At 39.8% G+C, this 14,111-nt stretch overlaps 1 protein-coding gene across 3 annotated transcripts in view; it reads right to left on the bottom strand.

Annotated features, from left to right (window-relative positions):
- Nucleotides 1–14,111, bottom strand: part of LOC136852614 (uncharacterized protein C05D11.1-like) — a 203,762-nt gene that overhangs the window by 115,202 nt on the left and 74,449 nt on the right. The window contains exon 1 of one of the 3 annotated variants that reach the window (XM_067127498.1): nt 2,783–2,923. The exons of 1 other annotated variant lie outside the window; for it this stretch is intronic. The gene's annotated coding sequence lies outside the window, so the exon portion shown is untranslated. Of the gene's footprint in view, nt 1–2,638; nt 2,924–14,111 lie in introns of those variants that run through there. One more of the 3 variants, XM_067127497.1, reaches the window with a different exon arrangement.

The raw sequence follows: 14,111 nt of genomic DNA, 5'->3' as shown, positions 1-14,111 counted from the left end.
GAAAACGGGACAGCCGAGTTTCTGAATTCTCTCTTGAACTCTCTCTCTTAAATTCTCTCTCTCTCTCTCTCTCTCTCTCTCTCTCTCTCTCTCTCTCTCTCTCTCTCTCTCTGCCTGGCCTTTGTTTTCACACAGTGTGCTGCTGCTACTTCTGCTTCTGCTGCTGCTGATGCTTTCGAGGTAATCTTCAAAGAAAGAGTCTGTCTGACCTTCTCATTTTTAGTTTCTTGCGACACTTGGTGGTCCATACAGATGTTCCACCATGTGGTGGCTCAAGCAAGGAAACGTACGTGATGACGTCTGCATCTCTCACATTTATACATGTAAACATAATGTGTGTGTATATGTATATATATACATATATATATAATTTTTTTTATAAATAAATATACAAATATTTTTGCGCACGCACGCGTTTATGTGCCTATTTGTGTTTACTGGGCTATTTTGACCAAGTTCCACAACTAAAGGGGCACACACACACTAATAATAATAATAATAATAATAATAATAATAATAATAATAATAATATATATATATATATATATATATATATATATATATATATATATATATATATATATATATATATATATATATATATATATCCGTGCAAATGACTCTTTTACTTGGTACAACGGTGTTCACTTACACACTGACTATTAATTCAACAAGAATAACAGTGGAGAAGCATCTCTTCAAACAATAATTCATGATTTTCTGCAGTACTCCAAGTCACCTTATACATAAATGCAAGTACTTTAAGTGCAATGCATTTTTAATGCTCGCACGTAAGAGAGAGAGAGAGAGAGAGAGAGAGAGAGAGAGAGAGAGAGAGAGAGAGAGAGAGAGAGAGAGAGAATCTAGTACATGACAAATCAATCACTGTCAAGACACGAAAACAAAACTGAGCAGTCGCTTCTGGTTCTCCTTTTCCGTCGCCTCTTACAAACCAACAGGTATCCAGAACTTACCCAGCAAAAACTTGTTGAAGCATTCAGGCAATACACTTCAATCCAGTATCCCGGAAGATGCTGGACGCGTGTCTCGCATACGAATGGCAACGAAAATTTGATTCCTCTTGCAGGAATAAATAGAGATTGCCGCTAACCGCCTTCGGAAATTTGGTACAGGAATGATTGCCTACCCGGAAGAGTTACTTTCCCCATTCATTGACGCTTAATTGTCAGTTTTTGTTTTTGGTTATTGTTGATATTTTTCTGCTTCGGTAGAGATCTCGCTAACACCAGTAGCATAGCCAATCGTGTCTTACACGAGGGGAGAGATATGTTGGAAGCATCGCCAGCGTAGGCTGCTAAATTGCGAGAGACCTATATAGCATATGGGTGTGTAGTGTATATCTGGGGTGGTAGGAGGGGTTTAAGGGAAGAAGGGGAAGTGGGGCGACTAAGGAATTGTAGTGGCACTATGGGCGGGCGGGTGTTGGGCGGCAGTCTTGTCTCCAAAGAAGAAATCCTTGATTCCGATAATTGAGATTCAAAGCAACGTCAGTTTTTGAAGGCTGGAGTCGATCGAGGGAGAAACGTTGAGGAGCGGAATGTATAAACATTCATCGGTGGGACGACCAAATCAACTGTCGAGGGAGGATAGCTGGTCATGTGACAGCTGGTCATGGCAATGATTGAATTCTAAACGTCTGGTCACGGGAAATGCTTGAATAATTAACGTCTAGTCAAGGCAGATACTTGACTCTGGTCAAAGCAAAATACTAAACATCTAGTCATGGCAAATAGCCTACTTGACGCCTAAACATGTCAAAATACTTGTCACCTAGTCACTGCAAAATATTTCTGACAGCTAGTTATAGCAAAGCATTTTACAACTAGTCATTGCAAAATACTTGACAGCTAGTCATCGCAGAATATTTGACAGCTAGATAAAAAGAACAATAGCCAGTTATAGCAAACATTCTACAGCTAGTAAAAGTAACGACAGTATTCACACCGGAATATTTGACAGCCTGTCATCGCAGAATAACGCAAGGCAGTTATTATATAGGTCGTACCAGCATACTTGACATCTAGTCCTATCAGAATTCTTGACAGCTAGTCACAGCAGCATTGTCGGTCATGTTTTCGTTACGGAAGTCCTCGCGGGACTGTGCTGTCGGATTGTGTATGATGAGGTTGCCAATGGAGTTAGTTATTGCGTCGATATGGGCCACTTGCTGATAATAGTAATAATACTATACGCGTTTCTCTTCTTCCTTAATCAAAGATAAGTGATTTTTTGTGAATTCTTTCATAATGAAACGAGAATTGATGCACAAACAACAATAGCATCAATAATAACAATAATAAAATCGTTTAGAAAAAACAGTTTTCAGCACAAAAATAATAATAATAATAATAATAATAATAATAATAATAATAATAATAATAAATCCATACATACCGCATCATTAAAGACAACATAAAAAGCGAATAAGAGAACGCATGGTCTTCATAATCACACCAGAGATTTAAAAGAACGAAAGAAAACAGCGATGCACAAAGCACATATACAACACAGCGACACCACCAAGCCATGTAAAAAGATCATGAACAAAATGTCTACAAAGCTTTGATACAGAAAACACGTGCTAAAAAATAATAAACACAACAGCTTTGGCACTAACCCTTTCTCTTTTGTCATCGGAATGAAAACACATTAACTACAAAAGTGCGACCATGTTCGCTCGTTCAAGAAAATACGTGGCAAATAAACAGCTCGTTTCCTCTCGTCTACTCTACTTGTTTGCATCCCACTCTCTCACACTCGCCTTTTGGGACGGTCGGCTCGGCTGGTGTAGTCTTCGCGTATCCCTTTTGTACTTCCTCGACCGCCACTAATAGTGGACTGACATGGCTGCACTAGACGAACGCCACTTCTGCCCTCATCTCTCTCTCTCTCTCTCCTCCTTCACTTTCCTCTACCTCATCGCCCCCTTCCCCCTCCCAGCAGAGGCCCCTCCACCTCACCCCAGCTACGAGTAGGGAATAACTAGCCAAGGCCCATCACCCTTCCCTTCCCCTCACCCAAGATCACCATCCCCACAAATCCCTCCCACCTCTCTCTCTCCCTCCCTCCCTCCCTACCCCCATGGACCCCATCGAAAGCTATACAGTATACTGTATTTCTGTTCACTTACGCTGAGACTTACTCATCATGACAGAATTGGCTATAAAGCCACAAGGTAATAAAAGATAATGCGCTGTATAGGAACGGCGTAAGACTGCGTTCAGTCACTATCAGATGGTGATCTTGACCTTGACACTTTCATTATCACATTCACCAGGGCCACCCTCAGCATTATTATCATTATCATCCTCAGTCACAATGAAAGCGCAGGGGGATCATTATGCTACTTCGGAACGTATGCTTGAAGTACTGCTGACTAAACTTTGTATATGCATGCTTGCATGATGTGCACGCGTTTACTGCTTACTAATCTAATTTATTTTTTGCTATTTTCTTGGTATGTAATGTGGGAAATACCTTATACAGCATGACTGGTTCATTCAGTAATGTGGTACTTTCTGAACACGAACAGCTATATGAATTTATGAATTATATGCCACGCCCTTTATCATCAGCCAAATGGGATGGCGTAGGACGGAACACATTTAGAAGGTACCTTGCCTTTATGCCCTACTGGAATATACCCGGCAATACCACCTATATCTGGATCCAGAGGATACAGGAGTACTACAGTATGCATAACCGCTGTCAATCTAGCTTTGTTTGTTTGGGAATAAGTATCCTTTGATATTCTAAGAGTAATAGTGATTCCGTACATCCGATTACTGTGCCTCCTTGACCTTATTATCTCTTTCCAGTGGACATGAAGACTGGCAATACCCTCCCTGGATAAATATCGTTTCCTGTTGATTGTAAAGGCTTCCTCGCACAGGTACGGAACCGACCCTTCCATGTTCAGACTGGTTCATTATCATCAACTGATCTCTGTTTACAATGTTCCGCTCCTTCCACAGCCAAGCTATGGATCAATCTCCTTCCTCCCGGCTTCCCTCGTGATTAGGACTCACACTTCATTTCTTGCCCTTTTTCTTCGGCTTTTGCTAGAAAGGGCCACTGAGCTGTCCAGGCCAATGCCCTCTGTTCTTAAAAGACTGAATAAAGACTTATAAGAGTGCGCCTTTCGTGGGACGGATTCCACGCTTCCCCTAAACTTTTTTCTTTCTTTCTTTTTCATCCAGCGAGGAAGAGCGAGCAAGAGGGCCAGAAGGTCACAGCATCATCCAGTGTCCCTTTTTATGCACGATACAAAAGCGATCGAATTTGCCAGAACGCTCGTTTCTGAAGCCGCACCGAGATGAAGAAATAAAACTGCCCTACGCTGCATATCCAGAGGTTACCAGTATGAAATATGAAAGCAATAAAATAGTGTCAGATTCAATAAAACGACGTTTAAGAGCAGAGGAGTTCCCGGCCATAACTGGCGCTGTAAAATTATCCGGCACCTGCGTTTATGTAGCAGGTATCCGTCCGGCCTCTTATCAGCGAGAGGGAAATCACCGACCACTTCCAAGGTGGGGCAGTGGATAGGTCGTAGTGCTTCTCCAAGAGATGTCATAATAGTTCGCAGAGCCATAAAAGCTTGTCAAATGCACGTGAATATCCTCGTGTTCACGGGTGGAATTTATAAATCAGAGTCCAGTTTGTAAAGTCAGACCCTGCTCAAAGGATTGTGGTCTTTACTGTCATTCAGTATAAATGCAAATTAACCACTGTTAATAGACAAGTGAACTACAAAAACTTCCGAGTTGAGGAGGACTGGATTCCAACCCTTTGACAGACGTATTAAAGAAATCAGATGGCAAGTGCTGTTTATGCTATCACAGGAGAGAAGGAAGGGCAGTCGTACTCTGTTTTACATCGAGCACAGAATCCTGCGACCTCTTCTAATAAGTGTTTCAATCATTTCTCGACAGCAGCTCATGTGCCACCGAACACATGGTCCACAATGTATAAACTGTTTATCCACAGAATCAGTAATTAAGTCTAACGTGGACTTATTCTTACCAATAAATGGAAACTACCAAAGGTAGCCCATTTCGGATTACATAAGCTCGTCTAATTTGACATTTTCTTGTCATATCGTCATTGTATAAACGTGCAATCTACTATCAACGTCTTCATTCTTATGCAATCCCAAGTGCAAGAAGTATCTGAGCAACTCCACCTATTGTAATCATTATCCCACCCACTTTTTTTTTTTGCAAGGGCGGAAATGAAATCAAAGCTGAGAATTCCTCATTTTCATTAAGGATTTTTTCTTCATTTCTCTTGAAACTGGATATTCCACGTTCCAAGAAAACTGGATATTCCACGTTCCAGGAACTTGGTTTCATATAGTGTATCATTTGAGAAAAAGGAGTATCACAGGGTAATATACTCGTACTTCGGTTATCTAATTCGAGTGTCAGCTGTTAATGGCACAGCAATGATGGTACCTAATCCTTGTTTGTTACTGAATTTCCCCTCGCATTCAATCTTTACTCGGGAATATACACTAAACTAACCAGTTCTTAAACATGATCACCAAGATAAACCATGACGATTTCCTGCTCACTCGCATTTATTTATTTTTTTTTTTTAAGAGCGAAAAATAATGGAAGCGGCAGATGTGGGCCTTAAAAGGAAGAAAGGTTCCTATGGTCTGAAGAAAATAATCTGGAAGAGAACTCTAAAAAGTTTGGGAGTACCGTCAAGAAAAACTAAGTCACTGAAACGTCTAAACACGAGTATTTCAGGATTTTTACGAAGTAAATGTGGGAAGAGGTGGCCTTACGGATGTTATTAGGCTACCAGAAATGAGATGGAATTCTCCTCCTGACGTCAACTAACATTGAACAAAAGTGTCTGTGGTACAGAGAGAGAGAGAGAGAGAGAGAGAGAGAGAGAGAGAGAGAGAGAGAGAGAGAGAGAGAGAGAGAGAGGAATTGGAGCAACAGATGAGGAGTGTGTGGGGTTAAAGATGAAAATAATAAATACCTTACAGACCAGCCCAGGACCAGGTTTGATTCTGTCTCAGATGGAGATAAGATTAAGATGTCAATTTTCCTCTTACGGCCAGATCTCGAGCAGATACACAAGAATGTTCCTTTCGCGTAGTTTCTCAATCCCTTTTATTCTCTGACGAGCTTGATGGCGTGCTCTACGCTGCCCTGGAACCCGGCGCTGCCGTCATGTCTCCCCTACCCTCCCGATCCGTTACCTACCCCGCCACCACCCGGAGCGGACAAACACGTTTGCAGGAAGAGGTGGATGTGTCAGGTTTCCCCTACCTGCCCCGCCCCCACCCGGGGCGGACAAACATGTTTGCAGGAGGAGGGTGGATGTGTCAGGTCTCCTCTACCCTATACTTACTCCGTCCCCACCTGGGGCGGACAAACAAAAAAGACCCACTCGGATTTTATTATTATAGATAACGAACAGAATGAGGGTTTGGGGACCATTTGACTTTTCAGTTTAGGAAACGGAAGTATCTCCTGCAAAATATTTCATGGCGTGCATGAAAGTCACCAGTCAGTCCAGGTTCCACTACCTTTGATTTTTTTTATGAGAGACGTAATCCTCTGTTCTGTGCTCATTTTGTTCTCTATTTTGTTGCATTAAAATCACACTCGAGTTTTCATGCAGACCATTAAGGCAAAGAATATGCATATTCTCTTGCAGCTATCAATGAACCTTATGATCTTTCACTTCCCCTAGCAAATGATTCGGAACCGTCTTGTGTAGGATGCGCGCAGTGCGACCTGTTTGTTAGAATGTTGTTTTACCCTACCGAAATTTATGAATTCTGTTCAGGAACCATTACTTTATAATATGTGCATTATACTGATTTTTAGTTTTCTTTAAAATACAACTACTGAGATGGCTATTTGTCTGTCCGTCCGCACTTTTTCTGTCCCCCCTCAGATCTTCAAAGTTACTGAGGCTTGAGGGCTGCAAATTGGTATGTTGATCATCCACCCTCCAGACATTACACATACCAAATTGCAGCCATCTAGCCTTAGTAGTTTTTATTTTATTTAAGGTCAAAGTTAGCCATGATCGTGCGTCTGGCAATGCAACATCGCAGGCCATCATGGTAGGCTGAGAGTTTCATACAGCATTACACGCTGTACAGAAAACTAAATTGCGCCGGAGAAACTTCGGCGCATTTTTAACTTGTTTTTATAGATTCGACATTTTCATCTGTCCTTAACAATACTTATCTTAGTTCTGTTGTGTATCCTTTTACCCTTCAGCGATTTTCGAATCTGCTCAATTTTGGGGGATTCCATAATAATGCGAGCACGTCGCAAGAGTGAAAATGAACATGTGCTTTCTAATAAGAACTAGTGGAGACATACTTATCATGCTTGATGCTCTTGTCATATGTTCAGTTTCTGAGAAGTAGAGAAGAAATCTATTTTCTTATTTTGTTTAATTTGTTTTTAACGGAAAGACTTTTCCACTCTTGTGGGTTACCTGTCTCTGCCTTGAATAGCAATTCATTATTACAAGAGACTCTTCTGTCACTCCACGACCCAAAAACTCTCAACGGGGGAGAACTCAAGCAGATTTACGCCCAATTTAGCCACATTTCTCTTGCCAAATGCCTCCTCATATTTATCCTTAAGAAGTCCTAGAATTTTATTTTTCGTGAGGCTGAAATTGTTCATTTTTCTAGACTGTGTTGCGACTCCAGTTTGCGTAAACGAATTAACTGATTAATCTACATGCTAGCTAGAGGATGTTTTTAAATGTTTTAAATGGCTAAACAGTAGCAAAACAGAATATGAATATTATGATTCACAATTAAAAGTAAGGTCAACATAACGTCTAATGCTGCTACAATGCCCATCATAGGAAAATTATTATTTGTTCATAATCCATTTACTTGGAGATACATGGACTTTAAAACCAATAGAAAGATTATCAAGGTGCAAGATGAGTTTGGAAAATTACTATAAAGAATCCCTCCGATTACTACACCTAAACGTGTGCTATGTCTTGGCTCATATGGTACAGGATGCCACAGACATAAAGCGATTACGGAGTCAATGATGAAGGTCTTCTGCTTGCGTGCTTGCGTGCGATTGTCCAATAGGACTGAAATTCCCCAAAGCTTGTTTAGCAAACTGGCTGCTGGATTTAGTTTGCAAAGCGTCTATCAAGCGACTGAAATCACACGAACGTGGCTTCTGGCATCATTGAGCATCTTGGCCTTAAACTTTACACTTAATTAGCGAAGACTATACTTTTATATCTGCAATAAACTTAATTAACCTATGTGGTTTTAAGCTGACGTCAAACAAGCACGAAAATTCGTGACACGTTGCCTAGTTTGGCGAGTAGACTTTAAAAGAGGAAGGATATACGCATGCGTGGCACAACTTGGCCCTGAAATTTAATCACCTATCCTGGACTGCCATTTGTTGAAAACAAACAAAGAGGATTCTTTAAACACTGGAAATTTACTGGAAAGAATGAAGGGAAGTTTTCTACAGGGTTCAAAGTAAAATGCTAATAAGGGATCAGCGGAATATTTTCACAATAGAAACAGAATACTGAATGAGACTCTGAAGGTCTTTAGGCTTCCAAACTAAAATAATAATAATAATAATAATAATCTCTCTCTCTCTCTCTCTCTCTCTCTCTCTCTCTCTAAAACAACGAGTCTCTTCATAATCTGACCCTCCACTGAGCACAACACTTCCGAGAGGTAAATAGACCGAACTTAGAACCTAGCTGAAACAAGTGCAAGCAAATTAAAGATATCTCTTTAGGAGCGACTCGACGGAGCGAGTACCCTGCTGGCATAAGGCCAATTTAACGAGTAAAATACAGCAATATAACATAAATAATCTTGAACGTGCTTTCTTGGCACGGCAAGAATCGGCAACGATAACCATTGTCGTTGTAACTCCAAACAAATTAATTAATCAGTCAATCTTACAAGGATATTCCAGAGTATTATATGACCTTTTGGAACTTGCCGTCATATACTTCCCAAATAAATATCCTATACTAAACAAAAAAAATCCTATCTGAGAAACGCCGGATGTCGACCTCTAAACACAGAGCATGACAAAAGACTTCCAAGTGTCAAGTAGATAGTTCACTTTATAAAGAACAAAGTAAGATAGACGTCATATATCCCGTATTCGTCGGTTTCAAAAAAGGCAATTGTATTGTTGTAGGATCTGAGTGTTTGTGGGTCAAGGGTAAGGTCAGGTTTACTACAAATACTCTATGCAACATATACACTTTATACACTTACGAATGTGTGTTTAACGTAATCAAGTAACGTTTAGGTGAGCGTTACAGCAGATCTGCCTGCATTCATACGAACGTATACTGCTTGTGTGCAGGAATGAAGTGTACAGACCTGTATGCATGCACCTGTACTTGCATATGAAATACAAGAGATCTTGTCCCTCACTAGTAGTGCTAGTCTAGAGTGAAATTGAATTTCTCTCTGTCTCACATATGGTTATTCTATGTCAGGAACACTGAGAATCCACAGCTTAATAATTTTGACATTTCAAGTCTTTTTGACAGATTTTGCAAGATTTCTCATGGTTATAATTGAACACTTATTAATTTGCTGAATACGAATAAGCATTCGACAAAGTCCAAAGACCAATATTATGGAATTCCCGTTGGATATGTTGTTATCCATGAACAAAGAAGATACAAAGTCAATATTGATGAGGTCTCGTCATGTGAATTTGCATTCAATCAACAGTGGGGTGCTACAGGGGAAAGTTATTCAACCTTAGCTGTTTGCCCTTCCCATAGATTTTATAATGGAAAAGGTGGCTCGAGATGGAGGAGAAGGTTTAGATTGGAGTAATGGCAGAAAGTTGGCACACTTAGAATATGCAGATGATGCTGTTTTAATCACTTACACACAACGAATGATGGACTCAAAATAAATCTAAGAAACGCAGAATTAACGAGAACAGGGTATGCACAAAGGGACCAAATAACATTATACGGAGAAAGGATTAATGAGGTTAAATCTTTCAAATATTTAGGGACAGGTTATCCTGAGTTGGAATGTAGTGAAAGACTAAAAATGGCAAATCCAACAGTTGGTAGGGTGAACGGGTGAACAAAATTTTGAAATCAAATTGCATATGAAAGTAAGATTATGCATAAATCTGGGATAATCTGTATCGGTATACGTACATGAACCATGGTATTTCAAGGAAACAATCCCTAAAAAAAATTGTTGATCTGAGAATGAGGCTTAAGAAGAATATTAGGAGTCAGATGGCAGCATACAACTAGAATATCATAAGGGAAATGAGATATTGAAAGGGGGGATGATATGGCTTGGACTTGTCAGTCACACAACTTACAAAATATTACGTGATAGTGTCAGCTGGGCTCCTGTGGGCATCAGAAGAGTTTTGAGACCCAGGTCTATTTCAAAGAGGCCTGTAAGAATGGAGGCTGAGAGTGAGTGCAATTTTATAGAAGATTATGCACAGGGAACATATTAATGGCAGAATTTAACAGGGTCCCTGGCGTCACTTGTCAGCATTTGCGGATGATACATGTTGATATAGTATACCTTAGTTTAACCAGACCACTGAGCTGATTAACAGCTCTCCTAGGGCTGGCCCGAAGGATTAGACTTATTTTACGTGGCTAAGAACCAATTGGTTACCTAACAACGGGACCTACAGCTTATTGTGGAATCCGAAGCACATTATACCGAGAAATGAATTTCAATCACCAGAAATAAATTCCACTAATTCTTCACTGGCCGGCCAGAGATTCGAACGCCGGCCCTGCAGAGTGCTAGCCGAGAACGATATCGACCAGTCCAGCAAAGAACTAGATACATGTTGAATATGACGAATGTACCATCGGCCATTTTTTCATTAAAAAAAACCTGTTTCGGTATTTAGCCAAGTCCAGTGTTGCCGCCAAGTCAAGTAATCTGTCTTGGAAAATTTCGAGGTATTAATTTCAGATATACAGGTATATTGCCACGAAATCCGTCAATAGAATGATGATAATAATAGAACAGTTTGTGAACCAAACGTTCCTTTTATGTCTTTTTAGTAAAACGCACGTAACGTAACTCTTATTGGCCTGTTCCCAATCTATTCACGTAACTCTTACTGACTTGTTCCCAATCTATTCACGTAACCATTATTGACGTGTTTCCCATCTATTCACTTAACTATTACTGCCCTGTTTCCAATCTATTAACGTAACTCTTATTGACCTGTTCCAAATCTATTCACGCAACCACTATTGACCTGTTCCTAATCTATTCACGTAACCATTATTGACCTGTTCCCAATCTATTCACGTAACCATTATTGACCTATTTCCAACCTATTCACGTATCCATTACTGACTTGTTCCCCATCTATTCACTTAACTATTACTGACCTGTTTCCAATCTATTCACGTAACTCTTACTGACCTGTTCCAAATCTACTCACGTAACCATTATTGACCTATTCCCAACCTATTCACGTAACCATTATTGACCTATTTCCAATCTATTCACGTAACCCTTATTGACCTGTTCCCAATCTATTCACGTAACTATTATTGACCTGTTCCCAACCTGTTCACTTAACTCTTATGGACCTGCTCCCAATCTATTCACTTACCTCTTACTGACCTGTTCCCAATCTATTTACTTAACTCTTATTGACATGTTCCCAATCTATTCACTTGACTCTTATTGACCTGATCATAATCTATTCACTTAACTCTTACTGACCTGTTCACAATCTATTCACTTAACTCTTACTGGCCTGTTCACAATCTATGTTCACAATCTATTCACTTAACTCTTCTTGACCTGTTCACAGTCTATTCACTTAACTCCTATTGACCTGTTCCCAGTCTAATTATTTGGTCTAACTGGACGTTTTGTCAAAGGTATTTTAACTCGCAGAGTTGTCTGAGATTTAATAAAAAGCGATATAAGTGTAAATCAAAATTGATTTTTGACTCTCACTCAAAATTCACTTGAAAAGGATTCGCCAAATTTTGTAGAAAAATGTGCATTCATGAAAAACCCCTATCACCCCCTTTTTCCTTTCACCCACAACTCTCACCATTTTCATCCCTGATCTCCAAGATAACAGGGCAGGCCGAATCAGACACCTTTTAAAATAAAATACCGCGAGATGACGTTCGTTCGCAGCGCGCTTGCGCAAGGGTGAGCTGACCGTGGTTACAGCAATTGTTGGTATATTTATTAACCGTTACTGTGGAAACGACAGGAATGAATTATTTGACTTGAGTAAATCATTTTGCTTACTATTATATCTGAATTTTATGGGGTGTTTTAGAATGTGGATATTACGCTGATATTATTATTATTATTATTATTATTATTATTATTATTATTATTATTATTAATCTGAATACATTCTAAACGCCATCACATTGCTTTGAGAGATTTAATAAGCTAGAATCACAACTAATAAAAAAAATTTATACTAACCCTCTAAAAGAATACAATCTAAGCTAATACCGTCGCCCTAGACCTCAGCAATTGAGCCTAACAAGCATATTGCACGGGAGTGAAAGTTTGATTGTGGGGTAATATCACAGCAAGCTGGCAGAAATAATGGGTCTTGCAATACATCATCTCATCACAACAATAGATCCCGCACGTCACTCTAGCGAGATGATGGGTCTGTCGTTTCAGGTTTGTTTTGGTGCTTAATTAGCCTTTCTTCTTCTCTCTCGGCTTGTCGTGATTTTGCCGTTCTGAGCTGTGGCACTTGAAAACTTTCTCTCTCTTGCTTGACACTCTCCTGGTTCTTTCAGTTTGAGTGTTTCGGTGTTGAATTAAGCACTTGGTAGATAGGCCACCATGGTGGGCCACACTTAAGGTGAAGATGATCATAATACTAGAGACCTCATCCCAAAAGACTTCCTATCCACCGCACTGCTACCATCCCACGGGGTCACCCCCTCCTCCTCAAAGGGAGAAGACTCAGGGTGAATATATATATATATATATATATATATATATATATATATATATATATATATATATATATATATATATATACAGTAATATTTTACATGTAAAGTATGGAAGTAATAAGTGGAAGTCGCATGCGATAGAAAGAATAAAAGATTCAAGTTGCACAGATAAACTGTTGCATAGAATGTGTCGTAAGAACTGAAAGAGGGAGAAATCGAAGATACGTCTAAGTAGTGAAAAGTTTAGCGTAGGTAAAACGATGGATTAGGGTGTTTTGAGACGGGCTAGTCTTGTGAAATTAATAAGAGGATGCTGCGCTAGTTGAAATAATTTATAACTGAAAGTGACGGGAGCAAGGGAAGGGGAAGACCTAGAATGCGCTGGATAGGGAGAGTGCAAGATACAGTGGGAAGTAAAAGCCTAAATATCCAAGAAGAACAAGAACGTGTGCAAATGAATGGCGCAGCTTGTGTAGGGAGTTTCAGCACATTGTTCAAAAACCTCCTGTGTTGGTGCATGAATCGGGTTCATCCGCGTTTCAGTAGTTTCAGTATAAATGTGGCAGTGACAGTTCTGTTGTTATTTTCTCTAGAGCCACCTCTTGTCAAGGGACGGCGCTTGATACACACACACACACACACACACACACACACACACACACACACACACACACACACACACACACACACACACACACACATATATATATATATATATATATATATATATATATATATATATATATATATATATATATATATATATATATATATATAATATATGCAATGTGTGTGTGTAACAGATTGTAAATCTTTCTATCTTGCATGGTTGTGGTTCCATATGTAAGTGACGTCAATTTTGGACGTGACTTTGCGGAATCTCCTCCTCGTCACTTCCTGTGATTCCAGGCACTGCATTTAACTATGACGTCCTTAGACAATGCCAGTAACTCCATCGCCACCCGTTTGGAACTATCAGATGCTCTGATGCATGTGGTTGTTCATTATTGATAATACTACAACAAATCAAGGGGCTTCAGGTCTATTATTTGTCTCCCAGGAGCAACGGTTCAGCCTAATGCCAATTTCTAGCCCAGGCCTAAGGAAAGCATGAAATA

Source organism: Macrobrachium rosenbergii, chromosome 25, assembly GCF_040412425.1.
Source record: "Macrobrachium rosenbergii isolate ZJJX-2024 chromosome 25, ASM4041242v1, whole genome shotgun sequence".
Lineage (NCBI taxonomy): Eukaryota > Metazoa > Arthropoda > Malacostraca > Decapoda > Palaemonidae > Macrobrachium > Macrobrachium rosenbergii.
The sequence above is the reverse complement of the archived record's forward strand: the minus strand, read 5'-3'. Positions and strand labels throughout refer to the sequence as shown.